Source organism: Sceloporus occidentalis, unplaced genomic scaffold (assembly GCF_023333645.1).
Source record: "Sceloporus occidentalis isolate IW3139 unplaced genomic scaffold, rSceOcc1.0.p SCAF_157, whole genome shotgun sequence".
Taxonomy (NCBI): Eukaryota; Metazoa; Chordata; class Lepidosauria; order Squamata; family Phrynosomatidae; genus Sceloporus; species Sceloporus occidentalis.
Genome location: NW_028317137.1, coordinates 638,277 through 657,572, shown reverse-complemented (window position 1 = coordinate 657,572; position 19,296 = coordinate 638,277). Strand labels below are relative to the sequence as shown.

Sequence of the window (19,296 nt, the reverse complement as noted above, 5' to 3'; positions counted from 1 at the left end):
CAGTCGTCCCAAGCCATGGCCACCGGGGGTACAGAATCCCCAGTTACTCCTATGATAAAGTCCCAGTACTTAACACGTTTAATCTGATAAACTCCCTATGCCGTTTCCTGCCAAATATCCCCAAAACAGAGAGAACTTTAATCTAGCGGTACGGTAATGGATATCGTGTGAAGCTCTTAAATCCTTACTCTGTGGACAGCATCTTATCTACACCCTTTTAGGAGGGAGAGGCGGTCAGCCTACCCCTATTTTGTGGAATGCAGGCATATCCATACATGTCTATAGAACACTACATTATTATACTATAGCATAGCCCCTAAAAGAAATCCTCTGTCACATCGACCAGGAGACTAATCTACAAGGTCATCCTTTCTATAATCAGCCTTTTGATATTTGAGTGTCATTTATATCAGCAAACGTTATGCACCATGGATCACTCTTACGGCGGGCAAACCTGGTGCGTAATACCAAACATAGAGCAATCAGCAGGGACAGTGCTCTGGTTTCCATGGTGACTGCTCCACATTTAGGACTACCCCCTAATCTTCCGAAATACCGCCCAACATGCGATCCCAGCGCTTCGATATACTCTGATCGCACTAAGAAGGTCAATCTTGTTGCTCTCATTAGCCAGACGAATATTTCCTATCGCCACCTCCACATAACCCGCGCAACCGCTAAATCCTCCGATTATTCAACCACCTAATCCTCCCCCTCCCCGGCTCCTAACTCCCATGACATCAATATTATCGGCAAATCCGTCCCAGCGAACGCTCAGCCGGCACTGCGTTCCAAAATAGAACGCGGCGTCACCCGGGGGAGATCCTGCACGTCAGGAAGCACGCATGGAACGCAGCGTACGTCAACCACGCCCACTCCCGCTGAGCTGCGTCTATTGAGGGCATTATTTATTTATTTCTGCACTGTTTGTAACAGCTTTATTAGCAACAATAGAACTACAAACCCTGCTGAGCGAACATTGTATGCTGCTACATTTGTTTCTGCGGACCTGGTTTAAGCCCTGTGGGCAGAGTTAGATGTGTGTATATCTCTCTCTCTATATATATAAATATATATATACACGGATAAGGATATATTAAAGCCTAGACGACCATAGAAACAGCCTATCCCATGCATGTTTAAATTCCCTCAGTATGTTAACCTATACCACTTCTGCTGGGAGGCCTCTCCACTTATCTACCACCCTCTAAAGGAAAGTAAAACCTCCATACATTGCCATTAATGTACATTTAAACTACTATTATCCAGTGACGTCCTGAACCTTACGCCTTTCCTGTTTTTATTCATATTTTTTAGATTAAGAATCCACTCATTTTATATCGGAGTCATGGATTTCATGTATATAGAGAAGAAACGTATTACGTATACAGATACAGGTACTGCTGATTCACCAAATATAACTACCGAGTAATGAACTTGTATCCTCCAGAATTTACAGTTTTTAAACCCAATTATAAAATACAAAAGCAACTCCCAGTATGTTTAGCTAACCCCCAGACATACTCTGGTAAAATTGTAAAGTTGCCCGAGCCTGCTGGGAGTTGCTTTTCTCAGCACTTGGGGCTACGTTGTGTCTGGTGTATATTTAAGGATATTAATATAATGTATGATATTATGTATAGTATAAATGAATATATTATACGATGACCGCATGGCACCTTTAACTGGGGACCCGTATAAAAATTTATATCGCATTCAAATACCTGCGGCCATACATTGTATATGTGTCTCAACGTGAGGAGCCATAGGGTCACCCTGGCACTTATAGAGAGTGATCGCTGTTAGCATAATAGTTTTAGGCCAACCGTTTTTAGAGCGATCTAAATAAATCAACAATTGTATTATATATTATATATTATAACTCTCCTACAGGCGGTCGGGTAGCGGGACCGCTGCCTGACTAATATGTTGCATACATGTGGTATGTGGTGAGGCATGCTGGACAAATCAGTTAAAATTTGCGAGATTGTTTACATATAAATGTATGGATCAATATAATGCGTCATTAACACCTTAATAGCCATATTTGTTGAAGTTGTGGATGAAATGTAATTAGCTCTATGGCAAGATCAACAAAACATATAGTTTTTTGCAAAAACCCAGACACTATAGAGAAATACATTCCTATTAAATTGTAATGATTACACACACATTATATATATACATATACACACACACATATATCACAAATAAGTTATAGTTTAATGAATAATTAGTGTTAGGTAAGCGCCAGCAGATGAGTCATATCTAGACGTATATTTTTTAGGAAGAGGTACATCAATATTTATTAAAATATTTTCATCAAATATTTCAGGGATATTCAAGCGTTGTGTATGTCAAGGTGGGCTTAAGGGCCTTAAAAAGGCCAGGAATTCTTGCCCCGAAGACAAGTAGCCTGATTCATTTTAATTGAGATTATGCCCTAGCTGGGATGTCGAAAAATTGTGCCCTGTTTGCTGCCCTCGAGGACTGGAACCTCCAGGGTATATATGGGGGGAAAAAAGGGCTTTAGGTGGCATTTTCAGCCTGATTGTATTCTTCCTCTGCTGCTGTTCTGTAGTCCGTTTTGGTCAATGTATAATGGACAGGGCTGGACGGTGCACATTAAGCATTGTTGCCCTTGTAACCTTTAGCCAGATGTTTTGGGACTCTATCTCGTGGGGCATCTATCTAGAGTTTGCCCCCTGGGCTGAATGCTGCCAGTCCTGATGAGCTGTCTGCGCAAACACACACACAAGGTGACAAACACATTACTAAAGCAAGACAAGTATACGCAAGCGTCTTACCCCGTTCCTTGTGACATGTCATGACCCCACAGACACTCACCTGTGGAGCGGCAGCTGTGGACGGGCTCCCAAAGGAATCCACTGATGACAGGTACTGAGACTCGGCCGAGGGGGAAGAGCTGGAAGAGTCGTATCCTTGGTACATGTCCTTGTATGAAGTGGGCAAATTCTAGGGTTTTTGGTTCAAAACCCCACAATAACAAAAGGAATCGCAAAAATCTAAAGAAAAAAAAACAAAAGAAAAAATATTTAAAATATCTTCTAAAAACACTTTTCAAACATTATTATTTCTACTTTTAGAGTTGAAGTTTTCTATATTCTTGAATATATGGGGTTCCTCCAAAAAAAAAAAAAAAGGCCAAATAATAATATAATGGGCCATATAATTTAATCCATGTATATATATATATATATATATATATATATATATATATTTATACATATATATATATATATATAATATATATATATACACATAGACAATATATATATACATATAAAAAAATAATAATATATATATATATATACAATAAAAATAATCCCGCACTAGCAGTGTGTCCTCATTAAATCCCAGTAGCTGACATTAGAGGCCAGTAACAGGAACCCCACCGTTCTTGGCCTCCTTCCAAGAGGGAATACCTCTTATAGTGTAAACCAGATTTACTGTATTGGATCCAGTCCAAAAATAATATTAAAAAAAAAATCCTGTTAAACTTGCTGCATTATCTGCCTCCCTGGGCAAATAAATTAATAAAAAAAAAGTACTTTACCAACTCAAAATCCTTGAAATTTACCCCAAATTAGGATGAGTCTGGTTGAAAAATTAAAATCCAGTATAGAGATCTTCTTGTAAGAAAGGAGAGTTTCTTACGGGATTCCCATTCATTCGGGGATCAGAAGAGTTCCATGGAAATCAGCGTAATCCGTAAAGGGAAAACAATATAGAAAAATCGAATCCAGTGAAAAGAAATCTGATTGATCTCCTGAAGAAAACACCAAATAGACGAGCGGAATAATGTATACAAAGTCCAAATCCTATTAAATCTCCCACGATCTTCGTTAGCAGCTTCCACGGGCTCAGCTCTCAGATTTATGAATGAAACTCACATCCCACAGCGTATTTATACAGGAGATGCCCACCCCCTGCTAACGTCACCGTAGCATACCCGGAATATCTCTTGACAGGGGTAACCCAGGCACCCCAAACTTGGCATGCAGGATCTATGTGCCCTCCTGCCCCAGCCTGCCAAAAATCAGCGCTTAAACTTAAAGAGAAGCAGAGATATCTCAGGTAGTTCTGGTTTGTAGCCTGCCCCGCCTACCCGGAGTTCCTGTGACGTACATAGCCATATATGGTGTTGTCTTTGCTATGTTTATCTGGTTACCTAGCAGTGACGTAGGAGGGAATCCCTGTTCTCAGTAGGGACAGAGAAGTATTAATAGCACGCTTTTACTATGCTCTAGAAAAAGGAGGACAGTATATACAGGGACAGGAGAAAAATATATATAAATACACGCATAGATCCATGTCTGGGACTATATATAAACCCAAGATCGTATGTTAATTATCGGTTAATACATAATAAAGTGAAATATGAATAATAATGAATTTATTGCATCCAGAGAAGTATATATGCGTTCCAACAGGTGGGTCTATCTAGACATATATGGCTGTTCCTATATAGCTGTGTACAGTGATTAAGTTTTATTCCACAATAGATGTATGGATGGCAATTTGGATACATTTTAAGCAATTTTCTGCTGTTCTTATGCTTAGAAGTGGCTAGGTTTAAATTGCCTCACTGTATCTGCCTCAACCATTTCTACTGGGAGGCTGTTCCACTTATCGACCACCCTCTTGTTAAAATAAAAAATTGCCCTGTAGACAGCTACGGGTTTGAAGTCTGCAACGCAGATCTCCGAGGAACACAAAGTTGTGTGTTTGCTATACAAAGAGTGTTGTGTACTTAGTAAAAAGTAATTATTGGGAGAGCATTAAAAATCCGGTTATGTAACATATTTTTGTATGCTATATATCTTACAATTCTGTGCTGGGTTTATAATGTCAGTTTGTTTAAGATCCTGTTGTGCAATGCTGTGATATGGAGCTGTATTATTATTATTATTTATATAGCGCCAACAGTTTCCATAGCGCTTTTTACTGTCCGGACATTCAAACGGTCTGATAAAACTAGAACTGGCTAAGACGAGCCCATACATTAGGGAAGGAGGCCTGGCTCAGAAGCTTACATCCTATAGATCCCAGAATGGAACCCTGAAGATTTCTGTTAAACCTGGATCAAAAATATGATATTAGGGGGGATCGGGGTGTTGCTGATCAGGACCTCCTTAATATTGCTTAAGAAGTTGCCACATATTCTAAAGAAACGTATTGATCACTGGGCAGAATTACTATGTACTAAATTAAAAATAGGAGGAAGAGGGTGACTGACTCAGGATGTAACACAAGTGCAATGGGTTCCAGAATATGGATGCCTACCACGATGGTTCAAGAAGGTTATATTTACATCCCGATAGCTTTAGATTTGCAGTACGTGGGATGTATAATGGGGTACCTGGTTCCCTTCCATGAATGTATACATCCCACATACTGCAGGGCAGCACTGTACCAATGCTGACGGACAATGTGTAAAACGTATATATGGCCTAGGAAACATGGCGGATGTTGTCTCCTTACTGGCACATCATCTGATTCTAACTGTTTCTAAGACATACTTCTAAGTTACTTAAATGCTTTACGGCCCTCTTCGTTATATGGAGGGTTGGATTGAAACCAGTGATGCAATACAATGAAGCCTATGGAATCTGTTTACTGGTATCCAGTTAGCAAGCCCTGTGTACCCATAGAGGAGCGCATCTGATATAGGCTCAAGTTATAGTCGGCCCCTAGGAGAGAATTCTGCACTTATGAGGTTCAGTATGTATTGAAACATTGGGACAAATGGATAACTGAACACCTCAAAACAAAACTGCACTACATACATCCCCCATACATGTACTTCATGCATCCCATACATACATACATACATACAGACATACATACATACACTATATTGTATTCTCCAACATTAATGCTTTTTGTGAGCAAATGTAGGTCAAGGTGATAATACAGCCTAATTACGACCCTTTCCAAAGAGAGGAGACTTACGATGTTTGCCACAGCCTGGAGGCAGATGCCTATCTTGCCCGGTGGCTAATGTAGCTCATATTGCACCTACATATTGCACCTTTTGCACTATTTTGCCTATTTTGTGAGTCTGAGTGGCTTTTCAGGATGGTATGTATATATATATATATATATATATATATATTTAGAGCAGAATTATTGACCTATTGATTATGATGGCAACCAATAGAAATAAATTTCTTGTCCGCAGTGCACAGTATGAACGCTATACTGAAATGATTATTCATTCCACTAACGGTATGAATAAAGATACATATACCAGCCATGTGTAAATATTTACATTAGGAGACATAATATTTATATTCCAAATGTTCGAAAGACTTTTAAATGCTCAGTGCATTCTAAGATGCATTACTTTATATTTACCTATAGAGCGCTGGCAGATTCCATAGAGCTAATGGAAATATTATTAATATTAATTATTGGCGCAATTACCAATTATATTAAAATTAATAATACACAAGTTGACAATAAGATTAACATCCATTAAGGTATACAGAAGGAGAAGGGTGTCCTGCTCTTGTGAGCTTACAATCTATTAGTAAGTGCAATATTGTTACTTTCAATTTATTACATATATTGGTAGATCTTCGTATTGTATCTATGTTGTGTACATTGTACTTACCTGTAGTTCTTGCACATATGGATATGTTTTGCCATCCATAGGTTTTTATACTGATCTCCTGAGCATTACAATAATAATAAAAATGGCAAACACATTGGGGTTTATTCACTTAAGGGAGGACTGGTGGGGGAGTTTGCAGGAAATTTGTGGTTCCACTCCCTGACTTCACTATACATTATGAAGGGCCAACCTCAGTGAGCTTCTGCTGTAGGAAGAGCTTTCATGGCCCTGGATAATGTATAATAAAAAAATTGGGATTTCTCCAAAGTCTCCTTACACATTGAATTGTGAAGCTGCTCGGATTATCTTATTTATGTAATGTTCTGTTCTGGGGCAAGTTTTGAAATCTCTGAACTAATTTTTTGTATTATCAGCCTTCTAACCCCTATCTGGTATAATGCACACATTATGATGTCATCAGTAATTATGGAAAGTCTTCTGGCCAATCAGGCGCAACCATGCACTGGGAATATGGATTTTCCTGCATCAATAAAGGTGGGTCGAGCTCCAGACAGATACTCGCTACTACTGCAGTGTGCAATAGTGGCTGCTTCACCTAAAGTATAAATCTGCTTCCAGGCCAGACTGGGGATGACAAGGTGGACCTGGAACTTTAAGGCTGGTGGCCGACGGTGGGGTGTACCCAGAACGGTTGCTTTTATGGAGCGATGTCAGCCAGCGGCCCTGGCATTTGCCCGTAATGTGTGCCAGATGGCCAGTCCACAACCATCAGCCATCATTTATAGAATAGCAAAGGATTATCTTGTTTCCACAAGCTGCTATCACAATACACTGATTGTGAACACAACATTTTCTCCCCTTTGTCTTATCAGTTATAGAAACATAGAATTTGCCGGCAGATCAGACCCATTCGTCTAGTCGCCCGTTTCTCCTGCTATAAAGACTCAGAGCTTAATCAGTCGTTGGTCTCGTCTTAGATTCAGGAGCCGTATGTCTATCCCATGCATGTTTAAATCCCCTCACTGTGTTTATTTTAATTTGTGTTCCATTATTTTGCTTTTAAATGCATTACACCAACCCTTTGTCAACCTCTCTCCCTCTCCATCTCTAAAATTGCCCTCCGCTTCCTTCTGTGCCCTCCTCCCCTCTGATTTTCTCCTTGGCTCCTCCCTGTCTGGCTGGGTCATGATGTAAGCTCCCTAAGGAATTCTGCGAATGCCAGAGTGTGAGAGAGGGTGTCTCTGTGTGAGAGTGCACGCCTCCGTGTGTTTGTCTCAAAGATTTTTTCTTCAACGTACATAAAAAAACCCCCAAAAAGTCATTTAATCACAAGACTTCTCAACGGCTGGCCAAATCTTCTGGAAATCCGTTCCCCGGCCTCTTCAGGGACCCTTATAATCTTACAGGTTAACCCCCTTCCTCCAACCTACCTCTAGCTCAACTTTCTCAGCCTCTATCCTGCTGTCCACCCAACAATATTATTATATATTTAATAAGCTTGGCAAAGATTGTAAGCTGCTATGAGCAGGGCTACATTGTACAGCGCTACAGAACATGATAGCGCTATATAAATCAATAAATACAAATATTATTATTATTAGTAGTAATAATAATAGTAACTAATCTTGGGCTGAATAAATGAAGCAGCGTGACATTGTGACGTTGGTGCTGGTGTGACCGATCCCTTGTTGTGATGTCACTGTGGGTAATAATGCTGATGATTTGTTAGTTGCCTGTGGCTGACGATGTTACTTTTCTGGGCTGGGCATAGCGCCAGCAGATTCCGTAGCGCTGTTACAATAAGGGAGAGTGAAAATATGTAACAAAGACAATTTTAAACGGACAATCACTTTCACATGCAGTTGTGATATTTGTTGATTTACCATTTTTGTGTGTTAATGATAATGACAGTATGGAGCCGTTACGATGTCATAAAGAATTTATGATGTAATTAAGCAGATTTCCTTGGGTATTGTGAGATAGTGGCAAATGGTTAAAAGGTAGCATGTTGTGTTGTGTTATACCCACCGGCCGGGTTTCGTTAATTGGCCCTTGTGTTCCCCGTAGTGTATGTTAGTTAACCGTACGTATTCTGGGTTTTCTGCAGTTGTGTTATAATTGTGTGTTGTTTGTCGTTCTCACGCTACCACGTGCTCCCAGGCCTCAGATAAACACTCCTTTTATCGCCATGGATACAACGTCGTCTTAAACGTCACCGCGTTCCGCTTGGCTTTGTTTATGTTTCCTAGCAACTGGTAGACGGGAATGTCTATGTGGGCGGGGTTATGACCACTGGGGCGGGGCTAGAGTTAAAGAAGCAGGCAGATGTGTTTACTGAGAACGCATGCAGTCCAGGCCGGGGCAGGCGACACAGAGCTTTGAAGCTGCTGTTTGCATTATAACTCCCATTGATCTCAGCCATTTGTTCATAAACTCAGGACTATCAAGACATTATTGTTATTTATTGATTTATATAGCACCAACAAATTCCATGACGCTGTACAATGGGTAAACAGCAAGCAGTGCATCACATAACTATTTGGACTTACAGAAACAAAAGTTAAGGAGGTCCCTGCAGGGAAAATCTTTATTTAACAAATTATTAAACATTTTGTGTCCCGTGCGGATTTAGTTACATGAGAAGAACTCTTTTTAGATCTTTTTTTGTGAGGTAGAATTCAGGAAGCCAAAACCAGGGACTGTTCATTGAAATCTGGGCCAACTGGCACATACGGATGTGTCTCGAGTTCCACAAACTGCTTCATTTAGTTTGGCGTTCCATACGCAGCGTATAGCTGCCTCTTCTGGGCTCTCCGGAAGCCCTAAGGAAACTTACATTTTTCTTTTCATTTGCTTTGGCAACCATTCTTAGCACTGCTGAGAAACCATACGTGACTGCGGGTTGCCCAACGGTCTCTTTCCTGCGCATGTCTCTCTCGGGAGAGACCTACTGGAAACGAACAGCTTAAAGGAAGAGAGCAGTTCCCTATATTCTTTGGTATTTAGTGCCGAGAGGGTGGGAGATAAGCGGAACAACCTCCCTGCAAAAGTGGTAATTCTAATACAATGAGGGAATTTAAACATGCATAGGATAGACACTAAAACCCGACTGTTCTGTGCAGCAAATAAAACGGGCAGTCTAGGTACATAAAACAATGTAATACTTTATTTTTGGGACCTTGACTGGTCATTATGGAGAAAAAAATAGAGCACTGCACTACTCCGCCATACGTGCCATGTGTCCTGATTTTATTGGGACGGTTCCTATATATACAATATTATTATTATTATTATTTTATTATTATCCTTTATTTATATAGCGCCAACAGTTTACGCAGCGCTTAATACAATACATAAACTCAAGGGATATGACAAGACAAGAATTGACAGACTAAGACAAACCGATACATTTGGTGGAGAGAGCCCTGCTCGCAAGCTTACAATCTAGAGGGAAATGGGGTGATAAACATAAGGCATAGAGAAAGGGTGAGAGGTATTGTGGGGGTTGTATCGATGACAAGGAAGTTCTAGCAGCTAAGATGGTATGCTTCTCTGAAGAAGTGGGTTTTTAGATGTTTCTTGAATGTTGGGAGGGAGGGAGAATGCTGAAGGTTCCTTGGGAGAAGATTCCAGAGATATGGGGCAGCTCGAGTGAAATCTTGTAGACGGGAAAAGGAAGAGGTGATGAGTGAGGAGGAGAGCCTTAGCCCATGGGAGGAACGTAGGGATCGAGTAGGAGAGTATTTGCTAATGAGGTCAGAAATGTACGGAGGAGCAGTATTATGGATGGCCTTATATGTCAGGACCAGGATCTTAAATTTAATTCTAAAGGTAATTGGGAGCCAGTGGAGGATTTCACAGAGGGGGGAAGCAGAAGAGGAGCGACGTGCAAGGTAGATGAGCCTAGCAGCCGCATTAAGGATAGACTGTAGAGGAGAGAGTCGAGACAGTGGAGTGCCAACCAGAAGAGTGTTGCAGTAGTCAAGACGGGAAATGATAAGGGAATGAACCAGGGTTTTTGTGGATTCTTGGGTGAGGAATGGGCGGATACGAGAGATGTTTTTTAGGTGCAAGCGGCAGGATCTGGCGAGGGACTGAATGTGAGGGATGAAGGAGAGGTTTGAGTCAAGGATGACCCCAAGGCATCGGACCTGGTTAGTAGGAGAGATAGTCGTGTTGTTAATGGTGATAGAGAATTCAGGTAGTGGAGTGGAGATGGAGGGAGGGAAGATAATGAGTTCAGTTTTAGAAAGATTAAGTTTCAGGTAGTGTTGTGACATCCATGAAGAAATAACAGACAAGCAATTGGTAATACGGGACAGGAGAGATGGAGAGAGATCAGGAGAAGACAGGTAGATTTGGGTATCATCTGCATATAGGTGATACTGGAGGCCAAATGAGTTGATTAGTCTGCCAAGAGATGAAGTATAAAGAGAGAACAGCAGAGGGCCAAGGACTGAACCTTGGGGGACACCAACCGAAAGTGGAAGGGGCGATGATGTCTTGCCAGAGAAGTTGACAGAGAAGGAACGGTTAGACAGATATGAGGAGATCCAGGAGAGAGCTGTATCTCGAATGCCTATATATCGAATATATATATTTTATGCATAGGGTGAGTCCAGCATAAAAATTATTGAGTGGAGGCCAACTGCTGCGTAACAAAGCGGCGCTCCCTGCCAAGATGGCATACCAGAGGCAGGGATGGGCATCCTCTGAAATTCCAGCTGATGAGAACTACAACTCCCAGCATGCTTAGCTAGAAATTGTTTAAGGAGCTGCTCCGCTGAGACTAAACAATAATTGCACTGTCTAGGATGCCTAGTGTATACACCTTAGCAGATAGTGTTGTAATATGTCCTCTAAAGGGTTAATTACACCACAACATAAACATTTATGGGTCGGCACCCAGCCAAGATATGTCGCTGTAGTTATAAAAGTGTTAAATCCGGCAGGGCAGCTGCATTGGTAAATATTCAGAGCGACTCGTTCACTCCGCGTATATGTAGACAGCCCTGTACAGCTACAAGGGCCCTCCCTGCCATACGGGTTTAGATAATCACTATAATGTCACATACATACTGGTAGGCCAAACCCTATACGTGAGGGTAACTCATTCCTATTCATTCCCACTCGTGGAAACACAGAATTAGGCCGCATTACTATACGAACCATTCGGCCCCCATCTAGTCTGCCTATTTTTCCTGCAGTAATGCCCCAAACCATAGTCAGTCGTCGGTCTCGTCTTAGATTCAGGAGCCGTATGTCTTTCCCTGTCACACTGCCGACAGGATATATTATATATACAAAAATATAAAAAAACCCAGTCAATTATTTTAAAAAAACATCAAAAAACGTGTTATTTTCCAACTGATTTAACCCTTAATGGGTAGTCATATTATTGATTTCAGTAGATGTATTGCATAACCCACATTTAATAATTAAAGTGAACCCGGCTACTTTAACGGGTCGACACTACTGTCTCGAAAGCGACCTATATAGCCGGATGCGCTTTACATATCTTTGGGGCTAATTGGCTTGTTTAAAGGTTTTAAATTATTACTTGAGATTTTTTGCTAAACAATTTCAGTCTCAATATCGCTTGCATTGGGATAATTTACTAGAAACATATACTCTATAATTAAATGTGGAATTCTGTTATATTTCCTAGAATAGTTAGAGAATTCGAGAATCCACATTGTCATATTTCTGAAGGTCACACATGAGGGGTCTACACGCGGATGATGACTCCGGGGTCCAGGAGGGAATGCACCTCACGGCGTATTCTCCGGCATGTTCCGAAATGATGTATTTGCTTGTAATGGTCTGCATTCTTCTTGCACCTGCTCGCTGGCTTCATAAATGTAACAAGATTATAATCCTCACAATTCAGTTCTAATAAAAGCAAAAGCGAACCCTCTCCTCTCTATAACCTCGTACCAGATCACAGCACGTTCCATACAAACCGCAAACAGACAGAGAGATGGACAGATAGATAGACAGATGGATATAATTAGATATATACATATATAGATGGATGACACATACAGAGATATAGATGGCTATATAGAGATATAGATGGCTATATATATAGGGATATATATTAATATGGATGTATATATATATATACATCCATATCAATATATATCCCTATATATATTGATATGGATGTGTATATATATATATAGATGGATATATAGCGTTAATAGATATATATAGATGTATATATATATATGGATGGATATATATAGAGAGAGAGAGATATAGATGGATATATAGATGGATGTAAAGTTAATAAATATCCCCCCTTTCTTCCTCTCATCTATAATAGATATATATAGATGGATATATGGAGGTAATAGATATATATAGATGGATATAGTTAACAGATATATAGATGGATATATATTGATATGGATATATATATATATATATATAAAGAGAGATATAGATGGAGATATAGATGGATGTAAAGAGTTAATAGATATCCCCCCTTTCTTCCTCTCATCTCCTCACATTCTGCTCTCCGGGGCTCTTCAGATTCCTCTCAAAGTAAAAATCATTTCCTGGGCCGGAAAATCCTCTTTTTAATCAAAACAATTTCCTGCGCGGGAGAAAGTCAGTCAGTGAGGTATTTTAAGGTCTGTGTGGAGGCTCCCAGGGCCCCGGATAATAGTGTTTGTTACTATGAAAGCTCCGAGGGGCCACACATAAGGGTGTTTGTCACTATGGAGGCTCCCAGGGGCCCCAGCTGAGGGCGCCTTTCACTATACTCCTGGCCATAGTGATGCTGGCTGATCCTAGAGGTCTGTGTGTAGCCCCCCCATCCTCTGAACACACGTCACACGCAGCCCCAGATACACACTCCACGCCGCGTGGATATATATAGTACGGAGTGGGCTAAATATAGCGCAAGAAGAGCTCTCCTCCCTCCCGTATGGCACCCCTCCCTCTCTATGCCCAGCTCTCCCTCCGTCACCTCCTCTGACGCTCTCTCCCTGTCTGACTCACGGCCTGACCCCAACACCTGCAGACTGTCCCTCCGCTGCTACCATTTTGCAGACTATCCCTCCGCAGCCACCATTACTGCTGAGCATTCCTTCACAGCCACCATTACTGCAGTCACTTCCCTGCAAATACCTACTTTGCCACTCTCTGCAGAGTATCCGACCTGACCCTATTCGTATATCCTAACCTTTCCCAGCAGCATGCCCTGCAGAGCATCCCTTCCCTGCCACTAACACTGCAGGGCATCACTCCTCTGCACCAAAACTGCAGAATTCCCTTGGCTTTAAAGCCTTCGTTACTTGCCCCTTCTGCCACTAGCCCCCCTGCTATTTACCCGGCAGATTACCCCATCCTGCCACTAACCCTGCAGGGCTCACCTGCCTTGCAAACTTAGAAGCCCGCAGCCAGTTTATCCCCGCGTAGAACAATAACCGCTGCAACTAACAGGTACCGGCATGCACCTGGCGCTCATTTGCATATCCAACTTCGCTATATCTTCTGAATTTGTATGCCGTTTAATAAGATTCTGATCATAAATGAGTAAAGAAAATCCTTTTTTATATAAATATATATATAGGAATGGCAGAGTCACCAATTATACGTTTTCGTTTTATACAAAGTTATGTCGCTATAACATTAAACCGGGAGATTTCCGGGACTATAAGTAGTTGTGGTACTAAAGCTTTTCATTGCCCGGATGATCCTCAGTGGTCTGGGGTGCAGGCTTCAAACCTGTAGCTGTCTAGGGACAGAGTGGTTCAATTCCACCCTCCGGGCGCATGCTCACCTTTTCTACATATTTACTTAAATTATTATTATCCCCTTTATTATTCTTTCTGTATTAGCTGCAAACTCTTCACACAAAACACACAAAGTTTTAAACTATTTGCAAAACAGTCACAAGGCATTGTGTAATTTTTAAGCATGAGTAACCCCATCCTTTTATGGCATTATATATATATATATATATATATATGTGTGTGTATACCGTATATATATATATTTATATACAGAGCCATAACAAGGCCCTCTGAGCCTTGGGCACGGCATTGCGCGCCATACTGAGGTTGCATTCTCATCCACGGAACTTACAGCCCCTATAGGGCACTATACCTCAGGCAGGGCCAGAATGGAGATGAAAAAGTGGCCCATGGCACATCACAGGCAGCAACCATGATGTGCCCATTGTACAGCGCTACGGAATTTGATGGCGCTATATAAAACAATAAATAATAAAATAATAATGATGTATGTGCAGCTGGCCATAGGCTGGACAGGTCATCTGGCACGCTGGGTAAATGGCTAGCGGGCTGCTGACTAACAGCACCACACGCTTACTGGAGCGGCATATCGGATGCGGCTTTCAAGTGCCACGGCGGCCTCGTCATCGCCCGTCCGGCCCTGCCCCATAGCATGCGACTGTGTGTATCCAGACACATTTGCCCTGTGTGTCTAATGGCCAGTCCAGGCCGGCCCTCTGGGGAAGTGTTCACTACTATTTGTGGGGCTTTAATAAGGAGTTATCAATGGAAGGATAAATGACATAAGCCGCCCCCTGAAGCCCCTGAGTTGTTATATTGACTCTATTATATCTTATTTATTACATTCTTCTGCACGCTATCCCTTCCTTCTCTGTAGTATAAAGCCGTGACCAGCATGCACTTTGTTTATTTGCATATCACTGAATGGGCTATTTCGTGGATTGTTATCTATTAACTAAAGGAAATGAATATTTAACGCATGGTCTTTTCACTTGATTATTCTGAAGAGGTAAACAATGATATTATGTGGTGATCATTTCAAAAGTCACCGCAACTTATGTATTAAAGCATCTCCAGGCCTTATATACCTCGCAGAAGAGTGTCTTCCTTTGCCTGGATGATCCTCAGTGGTCTGGGGTGCAGGCTTCAAACCTGTAGCTGTCTAGCGACAGAGTGGTTCAATTCCACCTTCTAGGCGTCTGTCAGCGTACCCAGGGCCCCATGGGATAAATGTCTAAACTGTGTACAATCAGCAGGGTACATCCCAGTCCTGTGTCGCTTTTAGCACCTTTACCCTCATACCGCATCAGCTGTTAGACGTTAGCCGAGTCTCTAGAAACCTACGGTTTTCCCACCAATTGCTTTTATTATACGTCTCAAATTAAAAACATTGTGCTGTAATGTTTTAATCAGTTCTGGTGTTTGCAGAATATAATGTTTTCATATCAGCCATTTGTATGAGTTCTCGCTCTGTTACCTGAACCCCAAACTACTAAACACCCCGACTCCTTATCATACTGCCTGCGGGAAACTATAGAATGGCTCGGTCTTAATCACCCAGCCTCACACTGTGACCGATAAAATTCTCTGGCCTTCATTAGCATCGCCATAAAGCAACAGTGGTGTATGAGCCGGGAAAGTCACCGAAAATATCACATGACCAACAACAATGGCGCCTCCAGGTCTGCAGATAAATGCAGTTTATTGGGAGAAAATGAGATCAAACCAGGTTTTTTTGTGAATCTTAATGCACTTTACTGTATAAGGGAAACATAGTTTTTCTTTGGGACTTCTCCTTGAAGAACGCCAAGGGCAGGTCGTGAGTCTTAAACCTGGGTTTCTAATGAACAATGAAAAGGAAAGTGCTTGCGAGGGGGGCTGTGATTAAGCTGGACCAGACTTCAGAGGACAAAAAACTCCAGTTGTTGAATTCTTTTGAGCTATGAACTGTAAGCAATATTTCTTGGGGAAAAAAGAGACATCCAGGTGTGATAAAATATAATAATAAAAAACTTTTCAAGAAAAAGCTGCACAGATAAAAGGGAAACCTTAGACAAAAGCACAATATATACAATTTCACGTAACAGACGCCCTTCTTCATCCCCCACCATTATCAGGAAGAGACATCCTGGTTTTATTATTACAGATTTATTTATGATGTCATAGGATATAAAGACATGACGTCATCAAGGATGCAATATATATATATATATATATATATATATATATATAAAAATGGGCAGGAAGAATACAGGTGGGTAAGAAATGATTATTACTTATTGATGTATAAACTGCCATCAAATTCTGCAGCTCTGTCCAAAGGCAGTTCTTTTATTTGAAAAGATGTAAGGAAGTTTTGCTTCACCAATAGATGTGTGGAACAGCCTCCAAGCAGAGGTGGTAGAGGCTAATACAGTAAAGGGATTTAAACATGCATGTGATAGGCATACGGCTCCTGAATGTAAGACAAGACCAGCGACTAATTAAGGTTTGATGGGCAGACTAGACTGGCCGAATGGGGCAAATCTGCTTGCAAAGTTTCCAGGTACTGAGCTCCCCCCAGCCAAAAGGCCACCAGGAGGGCCAGATCCTTGGAATCACTAAGTTCATCAAGGGGAAGTAGGGGCCAAAAGGCCAGCCCATGTCCCCAACTAAAAAGCTGAATCCTCAGGGTCCAACTATACCAATGTCTGTTAATACATGTGCCTTTCAAATGTGAACAGGTAATGAACATATATAAAGTAACATATTAAGGCACATGTGTAATACAGGATGGAAAAGCCCGGCACGGTGTAATGTTAACAAATGTATCTGGTTAAAGAGGACGTAGAACTCCTATACCCCGACCCGCTTACCAGTCCTCAAAAAACCAATGGCCCCCCTGAAGCTCTTTTGAGTTGTACATTGATCAATAAACCCGGTGACACCGATCAACTCACATCGTGTTCTGTAACATATTGATATATCCTCTCACCTTCAACGCAGCTGGCTCTGCCGGGATTACTCACACTCCCTGAAAGGAACGATGGAAAAGAATGGAAATCAATGGCAGCGTAGTTATGTGTAACAAAGTAGTAGTCGGTATCAGAGGAGGTGTGCGGCCACCCCCCCTGGTGTCAGATCTCATCGTGACGACTGCTTTTACATCAGAGCTTCGGGGCTTTAATTCATGTATTAAAACTTAAAAGTAAATTACTATATTTTTTTCCTCAAGGCAGCTCTTTCTCTTCTTCTCACTTACAAAGGCTGCCTTAACCAGTCGACAACAAATAGGTGGTGTGCGGACCTAATGGGGAGGAATAATCATGCAGCTCCTAATAACAAAAAGTGTAGGTTGTGAGCTGTTTACCTTTTTTTCGCAGTAGACCCTGATTAAAAAGTTGCCCTCCTGGTTGGGGTTGAGAGTGGACGGCACGACGACGTACTCTCCGGGCACCAGAGACGAGCGCAGCACCGCACCGCGGCTGTTCTGAGGATGTCCGGTGTCACACGCTGGACGGCTCCGCGTGAAGAAACCGCGGTCCAGTCGGGGGCGAGAAGACTAAAAACGCAAGTGCTTGTTAAGTCGTGTAATACAGTTTGGTGGAAAAGTTGTAGGTTGCACGAAAATGTCTAGGTTGGGTGTTGGGGGGGAGTTTTGCTGTGTTGGGCAAACATAATTCTAAAGAATAATGTAAAATCACTGGAAATGGACATATTAACTTAATTTAGTGCCATCTGGTGTGAAATGTGTCAGGCATGGTCTCTTTTAATGCTATTCGTGTAACTGGAACCGTTTCTGAGGGTTCCATCCGTTCCTTCTCAGCTATAGACGTGTCTTGAAGCACCAGCAGGTGTCCACCGAGACACCTGCTGGACCCAAATACCGAGGGGGATAAGTTGGACCCTTACTCAGGGTTATGAGTGGGAATGGGTAACCAGGACACCTTTATTCTGAGCATGGATGCTCACATCGCCGTGTCGGATACAGTTTTGTCTGGGTCACTTGCCTTGGAATCTTGATACTCACCAGGTTCTCCGGTACCTGAAACAAAACACGATCTAATTAGCCATGGATGAGGTTTAAAAGTGACACAATACATTTTCACACAAATTATTAATTTGAATAATACAAGAAATGGAGAAATAGGAGAGGCAAATAAAAATAATAATAATAATAATAATAATAAACGTTCCGTGAAGCATAAAACTTGCCCTGTACACATGGCACGAGATGTGAAGCTTCTCCGGCTTCCTGTCTGTCTGAAGAAGTTGGAGAAGCACCTCGGGGTTCTTTGCCTCGTTCTCGCCCTGTGCAGAGCCGGGCTCCGCCCACTGCACAGATTCAGGCTCCTCCCTTAAACAGGATGCCCCGCCCACGCGGATGCGGAACTGTGGATTGCTAAAAAAAGATTCTGACCAATAGAAAAGTGAGTATCTGGTATCGACACACAGGTGCCTGAACAGACCCAACTGTCACGGTAGACTTACTATGTCTTCGAGACCCTCCGGCATTAACCCCACACTCCCAGCTCCCCCTCAGGTTAGTGACACTCCAGCGGGATGAATCTAGGTCGATTTTGCAGAACACGAGACAGGAGAACATATTACAGAATTCTTCGCAGAGCATCCTGTGTGCAATAAGGAGAACGTCATACAAGGGACACGGAGAGACCATCTTGATACAAAACATTCAGTTAAAGCAGAACCTTGACGTTTGTGGCCGAGGATCGCTCTATCACACTACATCTACGTGGTTAATCCGTCTAAGGGACAGTCAAGGGGTTATTTTTGGGCAATACGACGACAATGTGTTAGACTGAATAGAAGGAAAATATAGCAATAGACACTTATAGTGCTGTGTGTGTATTTTATGAACATGTGACTCACACGGCACATGAGTTCTAAGCAGCGAGCAGATATGAAAAAAATCATTAATTTTACCAAAAC

General features: G+C 41.8%; 2 non-coding genes across 2 annotated transcripts; both read left to right on the top strand.

Moving 5' to 3' along the window:
* Positions 1-14,297: 14,297 nt before the first annotated feature.
* On the top strand, positions 14,298-14,384 carry TRNASTOP-UCA (transfer RNA opal suppressor (anticodon UCA)). The gene has a single exon. It is a non-coding gene; the product is annotated as a tRNA-Sec (tRNA).
* A 1,094-nt stretch (positions 14,385-15,478) lies between these two features.
* Positions 15,479-15,565, top strand: TRNASTOP-UCA (transfer RNA opal suppressor (anticodon UCA)). The gene has a single exon. It is a non-coding gene; the product is annotated as a tRNA-Sec (tRNA).
* The last annotated feature ends 3,731 nt before the right edge of the window (positions 15,566-19,296 follow it).